Below are 11,532 nucleotides of genomic sequence, written 5' to 3' on the forward strand. Positions count from 1 at the left end.
TTGTAAAGATTCGGTTGCTGATGGTTAACATTGTTGAAAATAACCTCAAAAGGGATACATTTTTAGTGGTTAAAAGTTTAATGCAACTTTTAGAAGCTATGACAAGTCACTAACCTTCACTTATCAATCCTCTGATGCAGCTTATGTACAGACGTTACTACACATATCCCACAATTTTAATTAATTGATACGGGAGCTATATATAGAGCAAATGCCTGAATGAAAATATGTTATCACTATGGGAGCTTGCACAATACAGGCGCGATGTTTAGTGTAATGTCCGGGGCGTCGGTAGGCTGATTCCTTAAATGTGTATTTGCCAGTGTTGCCCACTTAAACTAGAAGCGGTTATAAATGCTGTAACAAAACTTCATAAGAAAATATCTTGAAAACTCTAGAAGAATTGAAAAAGAAGGGAACAGAAAGAAGGGGGGATTGTGGCTCTTTACAAACTTGTTTTTAGTTTTAAGACCCTATATCTTTTTTTTTTTACATATGAGAGATTTACTTTTACACGCAAGAAATTTGTCTTTTACACGTAAATTGTAAGGGACATGATATACAAATAGCACGAGGGCGGTGGGTTAAATCCAGGTATTCAAGGTAGGAGCAGAAATGGATAATACAATTAATGAAATGGTAACTCTCTCAGAGAACAAAAAAGAGTTCAATAATTAAAAGATGATAATTACAAGATAAACTTCCAATACTGCTGTTCCTAAAGAACTTATTTACATTACAATTCTTATTATTTTGGTAAAAAGCAGAAGCAACACCTTAATTACTACCACATACAGATGATAGAGGGATCACAGCAACACTCATCTATCAGGCAACAACAACACAGAGCTGCTAGGCTGCAATATTTCACAAAATTAAAAAAGAAAAGAATTTTCTTAAAAACATCTTTTAGCCAAAAAGGAAAGAATTAAAATTGTAAACACACGAAAATGAAAATTTAGAAAAAGAGTTTAACTTTACAACATCGCAAGATTTTCTCACTATTTTGTTACTTAAAAGATGAGTAGTAAATAGAGATAAATTGTCCATATAAATTGAAATAAATAAGCTTAATAAGAAGGCAAGTTATATTCAAATGGGCTGATAGTGTAAAAAATTATATATCTACTCCTTGTGTATAAGCTAAATTCATTGAAGAAGAAAGGGTAAAAACTTCATTTTTCTTGATTTTCCTTATCACACTAGTATTGTTAAAAATTTCAAAAGAATATAATCTCTTCATATATCAATAAAATTTAGGATGGTGGAGGAAGGAGCAAATTAAAGCTTACCATCCTTCAAGAAAACCTCTGTTTTTCTGAGGTGGAGGAGCAGCTGCATATGTTGGTGGCGCCATCACTGGAGGAGGAGGCCCCTGATAATAACCTATATTTTAAAAAAACACAAAAAATGAAATATACTCAGCTCAACTATTGTTTTTTAGCAATTATAACGATAAATGAAAAGAAGGGGGTAAAATTTATTATCCTGTAACAAGGATGTCGCGAGTTTAAGTCACAAAAATAGCTTTTTGCATAAATGCAAGATAACGAGTTCAAGTTGCAAAAATATTTTTTTGCAGAAATATATGATAAGACTGCATACATACATACATACATAAAAATCATTGTGATCTGTTTCTTCCCCACTTCTTGCATTGTAGAAGGAAAACTTAGTATGCTAGACTGCCTTTTTATAAAATGAATATAAAAGAGGAACATATAGATATGTTATTACCTTGAGCTTGAGAGGGGTATGGATAACCATATTTTGGTGGCTCATTCATGTCTGATAAACTCACTAATTAGAAAAGTAAAAAAGAGAAAAGAAGAAAGAGAGAGGGAGGTAGATAATTATTGATGGTATATGAAAACTACGTACAGCTTTATATATAGTTTCTTATATATAAATAAATATTCTCAAAAAAAGAAGAAGCTTTTGGCGACAATATAATGCGAATAGGATTCCTTTCAACTCTTGTTTGTTTAGGTACAGATTTGGATGGCGAAAGAAGAAGCAACTGGAGAAAAGTGAAAGGGTCCTTAGCTTGCACTTGTCAAATACTGCAGCAGAATGACTTGTTCCTTTAAATAGTGTGATTATTATCCTCATTAATGTTCTCTGTAGAAACATGTGGCAACACAGCAAGGGTACGCTGCCTTAAATACTTCAACTGCTGCCAACTTCCTTGTTGAATTTGATGATTATGAGGAAATTAAATTACAATACAAAGTATGTGTTGCATATATAAATTTACATCACTTAATCATAATTGAACAGTATATATTCTTAATTTACTCCCTTCGCTTCAAAACCATTGTTGATTCAAAATAAGTACTACATTAATTAAGAAGTTATTAATTATTTTATTTTAAAATCTTACCATTGAAGATAATTAAGTTGTGTTCAAAATTTCTGAATATTTATTTGATGCAATATGAATGTAACACTTTCAAATAAACCATAAAGCATACCTTTTAACAATAACATTTTATTAGAACCATAAATTCTTCCAAATATTGACCAGTCAGTTTAGAATAATCGAGCCCACAACCACATACACTGGATTTAACTAAAATGGTCCCAATTTTATCGACGACAATAAAATAATACATACATTATATCACATTACAATCATACAACAATTTTCTCATAAATTTTGAATTAATCCAAGAGGAAGCATTGACTTATGTAATGAAGCAGAGAAGATAATGGAGTGAATCTCGAAGGGTCGATAGTTGGATAAGGCAATTATGAACGGTAGGTAAAGGATCTAAATGGTGGGTTGAAGTTTCAATATCAAATTTTTTTTTAATTTTTTTTTACTACAAAAATATACCCCAAGGGTGTGGTTTAGTGATCGATAAAGTATGATAAAAATCATGAGGTACACATGCCGAATTTGAACCCTGTTATTTTGAGATCACATATAGTATTCTGAATTTGCCTCAATTTAGTATTGCTCCCGCGGTTCACATCGAAATATTCCCAAATTCAATCTAAACGGACTCAAAAGATATTAGATGATTTATTCTTATATGATAAAATAGTCGAGGTGTGTGTGTTTAACCAAAAATCTGAGTCTTTGATCAAAACTAGAAATAAAGAGAAATTCGGGTTACTGATAATCTGGAGAGGAAAATAATAGAAGATTTCTGAGAATAATAAAGTAATAAGTAGTTTTGTATTTCAGTGTAATCTCAATAATATTTCATGTCCTTACAAATGTTGAGTCCTTCTCCTTTTATAGTTGATTCTAGGAGAAGATGTAATGTCTTTGTCTTAATGAGGCAATTATGAGCAATAAATGACATTAAAAGAAACGTTACTGTCACACCTCCTTTTTGCGCGCCCGGCCCGAAGGGTTAAAAAATGCGCGATGGGAGTTTTTCCAATTTAAGTGACAATATTCGAAATGGAATTATTTATTTAATTCAGAGTCGCCACTTAGGAAAGGTTTGGTTTTTGGTGTCCCAAGTCACCGGTTTATCTTGAATCCCAAATCGAGGAAATTTTCGACTTTTCCAAATGAAGTCTGCGAACCAGAAATTCTAAGTAAGGAATTCTGTTGACCCGAGGGAAGGTGTTAGGCACCCTCGAATCCCGTGGTTCTAGCACGGTCGCTTAAATTGTTATAATGGCTAATTATCTGATTTAAATACATGTTGTGACTTACGTGCTTTTATTAAGTTTAAACCGCTTTTATCATTATCACTTATTTTATAGAATTGCAACGTCGTGAAAATGCATCTCGAACCACGTCACAATCAATGCGCCCGTGATTGTCAACACATTTTGACTTCGTTGAGATTTGGATTTGGGTCACATCAATGCACACCCGAATTTAAGAATGTGATTTAATTAAACCGTGCCTAAAGAGTCTAACGTATTATTATCTTTGGGGAAGGCCGTAAAATTCACTAAACGGCTTGTCCCGAATTCTAAGTATTTTTTATGGTTAATTATCGAGGGCCCCGCACTTTGCATTTTTTACTTAGCGAGGCTCGTCTCATTATTTTAGAAGAGGATATCCTAAAGTGACTACATTTCTATTGTGTTTGTCTCTAATAAAACGAAAGAAAGAGGATTACATGCTGATTACATGCTTGACCAACTTCGGATCCTTATTTTACTATCTGATTTTATGAGGCGTGAATTATTTTGTGCTTTATTTCATGGATGAACAAACTTTGTTAATTTGATAAGGGAGATTGTAAGCAAACAAATAACACATACTAAATTTAACATTAAACAAACCTTAAGCTTGAATTTCAAAATTAACTTATCGGATTAATTAACAAAGTCATGGATGAAAGACTACTATTAATTTGATTCGAAAAATGCCTATTAGTTTTCCTCAAAAGTCACCGCATTATTTCGAAACAATGAATCTATATTGAAGCTCATATCGAACCTATATAGGAACGAGTAATCTAACAAAAGGGTTGGCATACATTATCACCCTGTTATCGTAACGCTACATGAGAATTAGTTTGGGGTACACTTATCTTGAAATTAAATGGAACCGTATGTAACAGATTTGATAGTTCAGAGATCTAGACAAAATACGTACGGATGCTTGCCATGATTCTATGTTATAATGTCATAACTAAAACAAAACATAATGGTTGTATGCATTAAAACACGTCCGATCTAACAAACAAATGCTATCTAGTAGTTCGCCTCAAATCAGAATGTATGTTAACCCATACAGAGTATTTGTAGTTTGAAATTAAACAAGTACAGGCCAAACTAACATTCGACCTTTTTTGAATACAAGTATTGTAAAGTCAAAGATGTTCAGTTCTTTATTTCTGCTTCAAACTTCAAACTTTCAACCAACAAGGTTTCAGGAGTGTGTACCTGGGAATGCTTACAATCGAAGAAGAAAGGAAGTCAGTAGAATGACAATGGCAACAGAAACGGCAGCAGTAACAGCAGGTAACAGATAGAATAACTCCCAGTGCAGGATACAGTTAGAGCCGATGGAAAAATGGCAAAAAGACAGCAGCAAACAATGCAGTAGAAACAAAACTCCAAGACAGGTCAAATCCAGGAGAAACAAACAATGTGAATCCACCAATGAACTCAGCTGATACTTGAAAGAAAACAGAGTTGATTGAACAGGTTGAACGAACTGAGAAATCACACGAACAAGGAAGAAACAATTGCTGATTTTCTGTATATCCCTCCCCCTATCTCCTTTCTTTTCAAAATCCAATATCAGTCTTCAGTTTTGAAATTATACTTGAGTTATCAGGAAAAAAAAACCTTTTCCAGTTTTTTACTGTTTTTCCCCAGAACTTCCAGTTCTCAAAAATTCAGTCTCTGTTCTTTTTTTTTATCTCTGTGTTCTTCTCCTTTTATAAGCCTTAACATCAGCCCTTTGACAGCCTGTTAGACCAAAAGAACACCCCTCCCATGTGCTATCTTCTTTTCAGTTTCCACTTAGCTATTTAAGTATTAACCCCCCATCACATTCCCTGGCAGACTTACTCTTTTAAATGAGGTTTAATACTTCTTAAACTAAAGCAGGGTAATGGGCAGCAGAATATATCTGACAACATATGTTGTCAAACTATTTTTAAATCAAAAAGCCCTTTATGCAGGAACCAGGTTGTGCACAAATGCACCTGTGGTGCAAAAATGCACATGTTGTGCACAAGTGCACATGCCCTCCAATTCAGAACTGTAACTAAACAAAACATTCCTTTGGCATTTCTGATTCAAATTAACAACTATAAGTAAACAAACTCAGTTCCTAATTGATTCAAACAAATGCTTAGCAGAAGTAAGTCGATTTATTATTGTTCGGACAACTGAAACTAATTGACGACATATGTCGACTCGGCTATACTAGTTATAACACATACAATCGAAACCAAAATCAGAAATTTAATCAGTATAGGACACATGATTCGAATTGTACTGACTAAGCAAAAATGTACTCGAGGAATCAGTTAGTCAGTTCAAATTTGAAAATCAGCTAATTGCACAACACACACATACATACACATTATCAGAACAAATAGAAGAAGGACTCAAGACACCGAGGTTTAGGCAAAGCGGACAGGACACAGTTGATAAAATTCGAAACACAAATTTCACAACAACATGAACAGCCTTTTAAACAAACATGGACTAACAGAATAAAGAAAAGAAAACAAAACTCGCCTTAAATCCCGAAAAATCAAAAAACCTTAACTTGGATTCGAACAGACCTTTCTTAAGGCTGAACGGACTTTAATCGAAGTGTTTCTCAGATGAGAAACACTTCGATTAAGGTCCATTAGACCTTAATCTCTTGGTTTAAACGAGATACGGACCAGTGACGAGGAACCCTAAGGTTCCAAAGATTAGATCTGGGATTCATGCTTCCCTGGTCAGATTCGGACCAAACCAATCATGGTTTGGTCACTAGGGGGGTCTGGGGAGTGTCTGGTGTGAAACTGGGGTTAAACGGTGTAAGTCAAGTTCCGACTCGAATCTTCAAACGAAGATTCGAGAAGGTGGGAAGGGATTCGAGTTAAGTAGTTAACAGATCCATGTTCAGGATGGCAAGGGGGTTCTATGGTGTTAAGGGTGGGGTTACCGGCGTCCATGCCGCCTGCTTTCATGGTGAAGAATACAGGGGCGGCTAGGGTTTTGGAGGGGAAAGGGATGAGGACGAAGGTGACCTAAGGCTGGGGTTCGGATGGGGGGGGGCAGGGTAAGGTTATGGGTTTATATAGTTAGTGGATAGGTGGATCCTGGCCATTGGATGAGACGTGATGAAGGGCCAGGATCCTTCAACTAACGGGGAACGGTGTCGTTTCGAGGGTAAAGGGTTGGGGTCGGTCCGGGTGAGACGGGTCGGGTCTGTTAGTGGGTACGGGGTGTGAGATCTTGGCCGTTGGATTAGTTTGGTTTGAATGGTTGAGATGGATCGGCATTGAAACGACGTAGTTTTGGTGTTAAACTACGTCGTTTTGTGGCCTGGGGGTGGGCTGTTCGGACTGGTGGCTTGGGCCGTTCATTTGGGCTTCATATTTTGAAATGGGCACGGCCCAAATTCATTTTAAAACAAATTTTTATCCTCTTTTTCTTTATTTCTAACTTCCTAAATACACAACCTAATTAAATAAAAACTAAGCACCATTAATTAACACTTAACATATTTATTTCACGCGTATAAAATGTTAAAAGTAGGTAAAATTAAACAAGGCAACAAATCAGGACAAAAGAAATGCGTATTTTTGTGATCTCCCCTTTAACAATCGGATTACGGTTCACATTACGCACGACACATACATTTTGTATTTTGTTTTAATAAAAATGGGAAAAAATCATAAATAATTAACAAAGTGCCATGTAAAATCCAAATTTGTACAGCAGGACCATTTGTTATTATTTTTTTAATTCTTTTGGAGCAATTGTCGCGTAAGACAAAAATCACGTGCTCACAGCTTCCCCTCTTTGTTCGGAAACACGAAGGGTTTTCGTGCAAAGATAAAGTGAGTGGATATGAGCAACTTTTGCCTATGGACTACTCCGTGTGAAGCATTTTTTGAAAGATTTGACCGAACCTTTGCTCCAAAGGTTTCTTACATATCCTGGGCTAAACAGGAATCAGGTCAATGTAATTCGGGAAGTTTTGGTAGCTGGGACTACCATGGGACTGCGATGCTTGCTGTTACTGCTGTTGCTGTTGTCACCTGCTTTACTGACCGCCTTATTACAACCAAAGAAAAATTGAAACTGAACTAAATACTTATATGCATGTCAACTGCTAGTTACAAGATCCCTATCTATGATTCTTTTGCGACTTGATCATGGGTCTTAGCTGATTTTGCTTGGAGACTTCGATCCGAATCTTGATGCTTGCGAGTTGTAGGTGCTTGCTCACTCTGGGATACTCAGTGAGACGTGACTGGCAGAGTTCAGGACCTTAATCAAATGTTGGAGTCGATCTGCCTTCCATTTACTCCGATATCTCGGGACATCTTCTTTTTGTCTTTTTCTTCTTTAGATTCTGAGTTGAGACTCATCTCATGGGTCATTTCGATCCGTGTGGCTCGAGGTTAGACCTGCGGGAGAAAACAAACAAACGAGCGAAATTTTCTGCCCTAGTTTCACTAGGAAAATTTCGTGAATTATTCGCCAGAAAGTTCATAAAATTGATGAAGGAAGATAAAAATGCTCAGTTCAGGGTTGGAGCCCTAATACCGAATAGATGGGGAGAAGTTCAGTCCCTAGAGTTGAAAACTCTAATACTGACCAACTGGGGAAAAGTTCAGTTCAGGGTTGGGGCCCTAATGTAGACTAAAGGAAAAGTTCAGTTTAGGGTTTAAAACCCTAATGCTGACTAAAGAAAAAGCTCAGTTTAGGGTTTAAAACCCTAATGCTGGCTGAATGGAAAAAGTTCAGTTTAGGGTTTAAAACCCTAAGGCTGATTAAAGGAAAAAGTTCAGTTCAGGGTTTAAAACCCTAATGCTGACTAAAGGAAAGAGTTCAGTTTAGGGTTTAAAACCCTAATGCTGGCTGAACGGAAAAAGTTCAGTTTAGGGTTTAAAACCCTAAGGCTGATTAAAGGAAAAAGTTCAGTTCAGGGTTTAAAACCCTAATGCTGACTAAAGGAAAGATTCAGTTTAGGGTTTAAAACCCTAATGCTGACATGCATGAAAAAAGCTCAGTTTAGGGTTTAAAACCCTAATGCTGGCTGAATGGAAAGAGTTCAGTTTAGGGTTTAAAACCCTAATGCTGACTAAAAGAAAAAGCTCAGTTTAGGGTTTAAAACCCTAATGCTGGCTGAATGGAAAAAGTTCAGTTTAGGGTTTAAAACCCTAAGGCTGATTAAAGGAAAAAGTTCAGTTCAGGGTTTAAAACCCTAATGCTGACTAAAGGAAAGAGTTCAGTTTAGGGTTTAAAACCCTAATGCTGACATGCATGGAAAAAGTTCAGTTTAGGGTTTAAAACCCTAAGGCTGATTAAAGGAAAAAGTTCAGTTCAGGGTTTAAAACCCTAATGCTGATTGCATGGAAAAGCTCAGTTTAGGGTTTAAAACCCTAATGCTGGCTGAATGGAAAAAGTTCAGTTTAGGGTTTAAAACCCTAAGGCTGATTAAATGAAAAAGTTCAGTTCAGGGTTTAAAACCCTAATGCTGACTAAAGGAAAGAGTTCAGTTTAGGGTTTAAAACCCTAATGCTGACTAAAGTAAAGAGTTCAGTTTAGGGTTTAAAACCCTAATGCTGACATGCATGAAAAAAGCTCAGTTTAGGGTTTAAAACCCTAATGCTGGCTGAATGGAAAGAGTTCAGTTTAGGGTTTAAAACCCTAATGCTGACTAAATGGAAAAGCTCAGTTTAGGGTTTAAAACCCTAATGCTAGCTGAATGGAAAAAGTTCAGTTTAGGGTTTAAAACCCTAATGCTGACTAAAGGGAAAATTCAGTTTAGGGTTTAAAACCCTAATGCTGATTGCATGGAAAAAGGTCAGTTTAGGGTTTAAAACCCTAATGATGACTGCATGGAAAAGCTCAGTCTAGGGTTTAAAACCCTAATGCTGGCTGAAAGGAAAAAAGTTCAGTTTAGGGTTTAAAACCCTAATGCCGACTAAAGGAAAAATTCAGTTTATGGTTTAAAACCCTAATGCTGATTGCATGGAAAAAGGTCAGTTTAGGGTTTAAAACCCTAATGCTGACTGCATGGAAAAGCTCATTCTAGGGTTTAAAACCCTAATGCTGGCTGAAAGGAAAAAAGTTCAGTTTAGGGTTTAAAACCCTAATGCTGACTAACAGAAAAATTCAGTTTAGGGTTCAAAACCCTAATGCTGATTGCATGGAAAAGCTCAGTTTAGGGTTTAAAACCCTAATGTTGGTTGCATGGAAAAGCTCAGTATAGGGTTTAAAACCCTAATGTTGGCTGAAAGGGAAAAAAGTTCAGTTTAGGGTTTAAAACCATAATGCTGACTAAAGGAAAAGTTCAGTTTAGGGTTTAAAACCCTAATGCTGACTAAAGGAAAAAAGTTCAGTTTAGGGTTTAAAACCCTAATGCTGACTAAAGGAAAAAAGTTCAGTTTAGGGTTTAAAACCCTAATGCTGACTGAATGGAAAAGCTCAGTTTAGGGTTTAAAACCTTAATGTTGGCTGAATGGAAAAGTTCAGTTTAGGGTTTAAAACCCTAATGCTGACTAAAGGAAAAAAGTTCAGTTTAGGGTTTAAAATCCTAATGCTGACTGAATGGAAAAGCTCAGTTTAGGGTTTAAAACCTTAATGTTGGCTGAATGGAAAAGTTCAGTTTAGGGTTTAAAACCCTAATGCTGATTGCATGGAAAAATTCAGTTTAGGGTTTAAAACCCTAATGCTGATTGCATGGAAAAACTCAGTTTAGGGTTTTAAACCCTAATGCTGATTGCATGGAAAAGCTCAGTCTAGGGTTTAAAACCCTAATGCTGGCTGAAGGGAAAGAGTCCAGCTTAGGGTTTAAAACCCTAATGCTGTTTAAAGGAAAAAAGTCAGTTTAGGGTTTAAAACCCTAATGTTGACTGCATGGAAAAGCTCAGTTTAGGGTTTAAAACCCTAATGCTGATTGCATGGAAAAGCTCAGTTTAGGGTTTAAAACCCTAATGCTGGCTGAAGGGAAAGAGTCCAGCTTAGGGTTTAAAACCCTAATGCTGTTTAAAGGAAAAAAGGTCAGTTTAGGGTCTAAAACCCTAATGCTGACTGCATGGAAAAGCTCAGTTTAGGGTTTAAAACCCTAATGCTGGCTGAAAGGGAAAAAGTTCAGTTTAGGGTTTAAAACCCTAATGCTGACTAAAGGAAAAGTTCAGTTTAGGGTTTAAGACCCTAATGCCGACTAAAGGAAAAAAGTTCAGTTTAGGGTTTAAAACTCTAATGCTGACTAAAGGAAAAAAGTTCAGTTTAGGGTTTAAAACCCTAATGCTGATTGGCTGGAGACAAAGTTCGAGAATACTAAACGATCTCTTTTTTTTTTTTGAATTTTCTTGTTTTAGTAGAAGATAAAAGGGAGTTTCGTGGAAACTTACCTTTCGAGTGAATTCATCATTGCCAAAGTATTTCTTGTACCCGTGTACCTTCTTCTTTGGGCGACACCTGCTTCTTGCACGGTTGTCTTGGATTATACCAGTTTCAACTTTTCAGACAAAGAACAATTGTTAGTTCGGAAATGACGGTCAGTTTGGTGACCTTGATCGTTCCTGTTGCTTTGTTGCGTCCTTATTTATGTTCCGAAGTCTTGCCGTTGATTGGATTCAAATGGCGAAACTCTTTTGACTGCTCAGGTTTTGTATTTCCAGATTCTGTGATGATTTGCCTCGCAAGGCTCTCTTTTATTTTTCTCTTTTTTTTGTCCCGTTTTGCTTAGAGGTTCTCAACGGGGATTTTATTGGAGGTATTCTGTGGGGATTGGTACAACTGGAAGCTCTGTGGGGGGGGGATATTTACAAAGTGGATTCTTTGTGGGGATTTTTTGTACAACGGGGTATGCTGGGGATTTGTTTCAAAGCGGGCTTTCTAGGGTTTGTTGGGGTAAGCTTG

The 11,532-nt window shown here is 36.3% G+C and overlaps 1 long non-coding RNA gene across 1 annotated transcript; it reads right to left on the reverse strand.

Moving 5' to 3' along the window:
* Positions 1–648: 648 nt before the first annotated feature.
* LOC104211427 (uncharacterized) lies at positions 649–2,062 on the reverse strand. The gene is made up of 3 exons (XR_707122.2): positions 1,738–2,062; positions 1,293–1,386; positions 649–857 (listed from the first exon to the last, which is right to left on the reverse strand). It is a non-coding gene; the product is annotated as an uncharacterized lncRNA (long non-coding RNA).
* Between the last annotated feature and the right edge of the window lie 9,470 nt (positions 2,063–11,532).

This window comes from Nicotiana sylvestris, chromosome 1 (genome assembly GCF_000393655.2).
Source record: "Nicotiana sylvestris chromosome 1, ASM39365v2, whole genome shotgun sequence".
Taxonomy (NCBI): domain Eukaryota; kingdom Viridiplantae; phylum Streptophyta; class Magnoliopsida; order Solanales; family Solanaceae; genus Nicotiana; species Nicotiana sylvestris.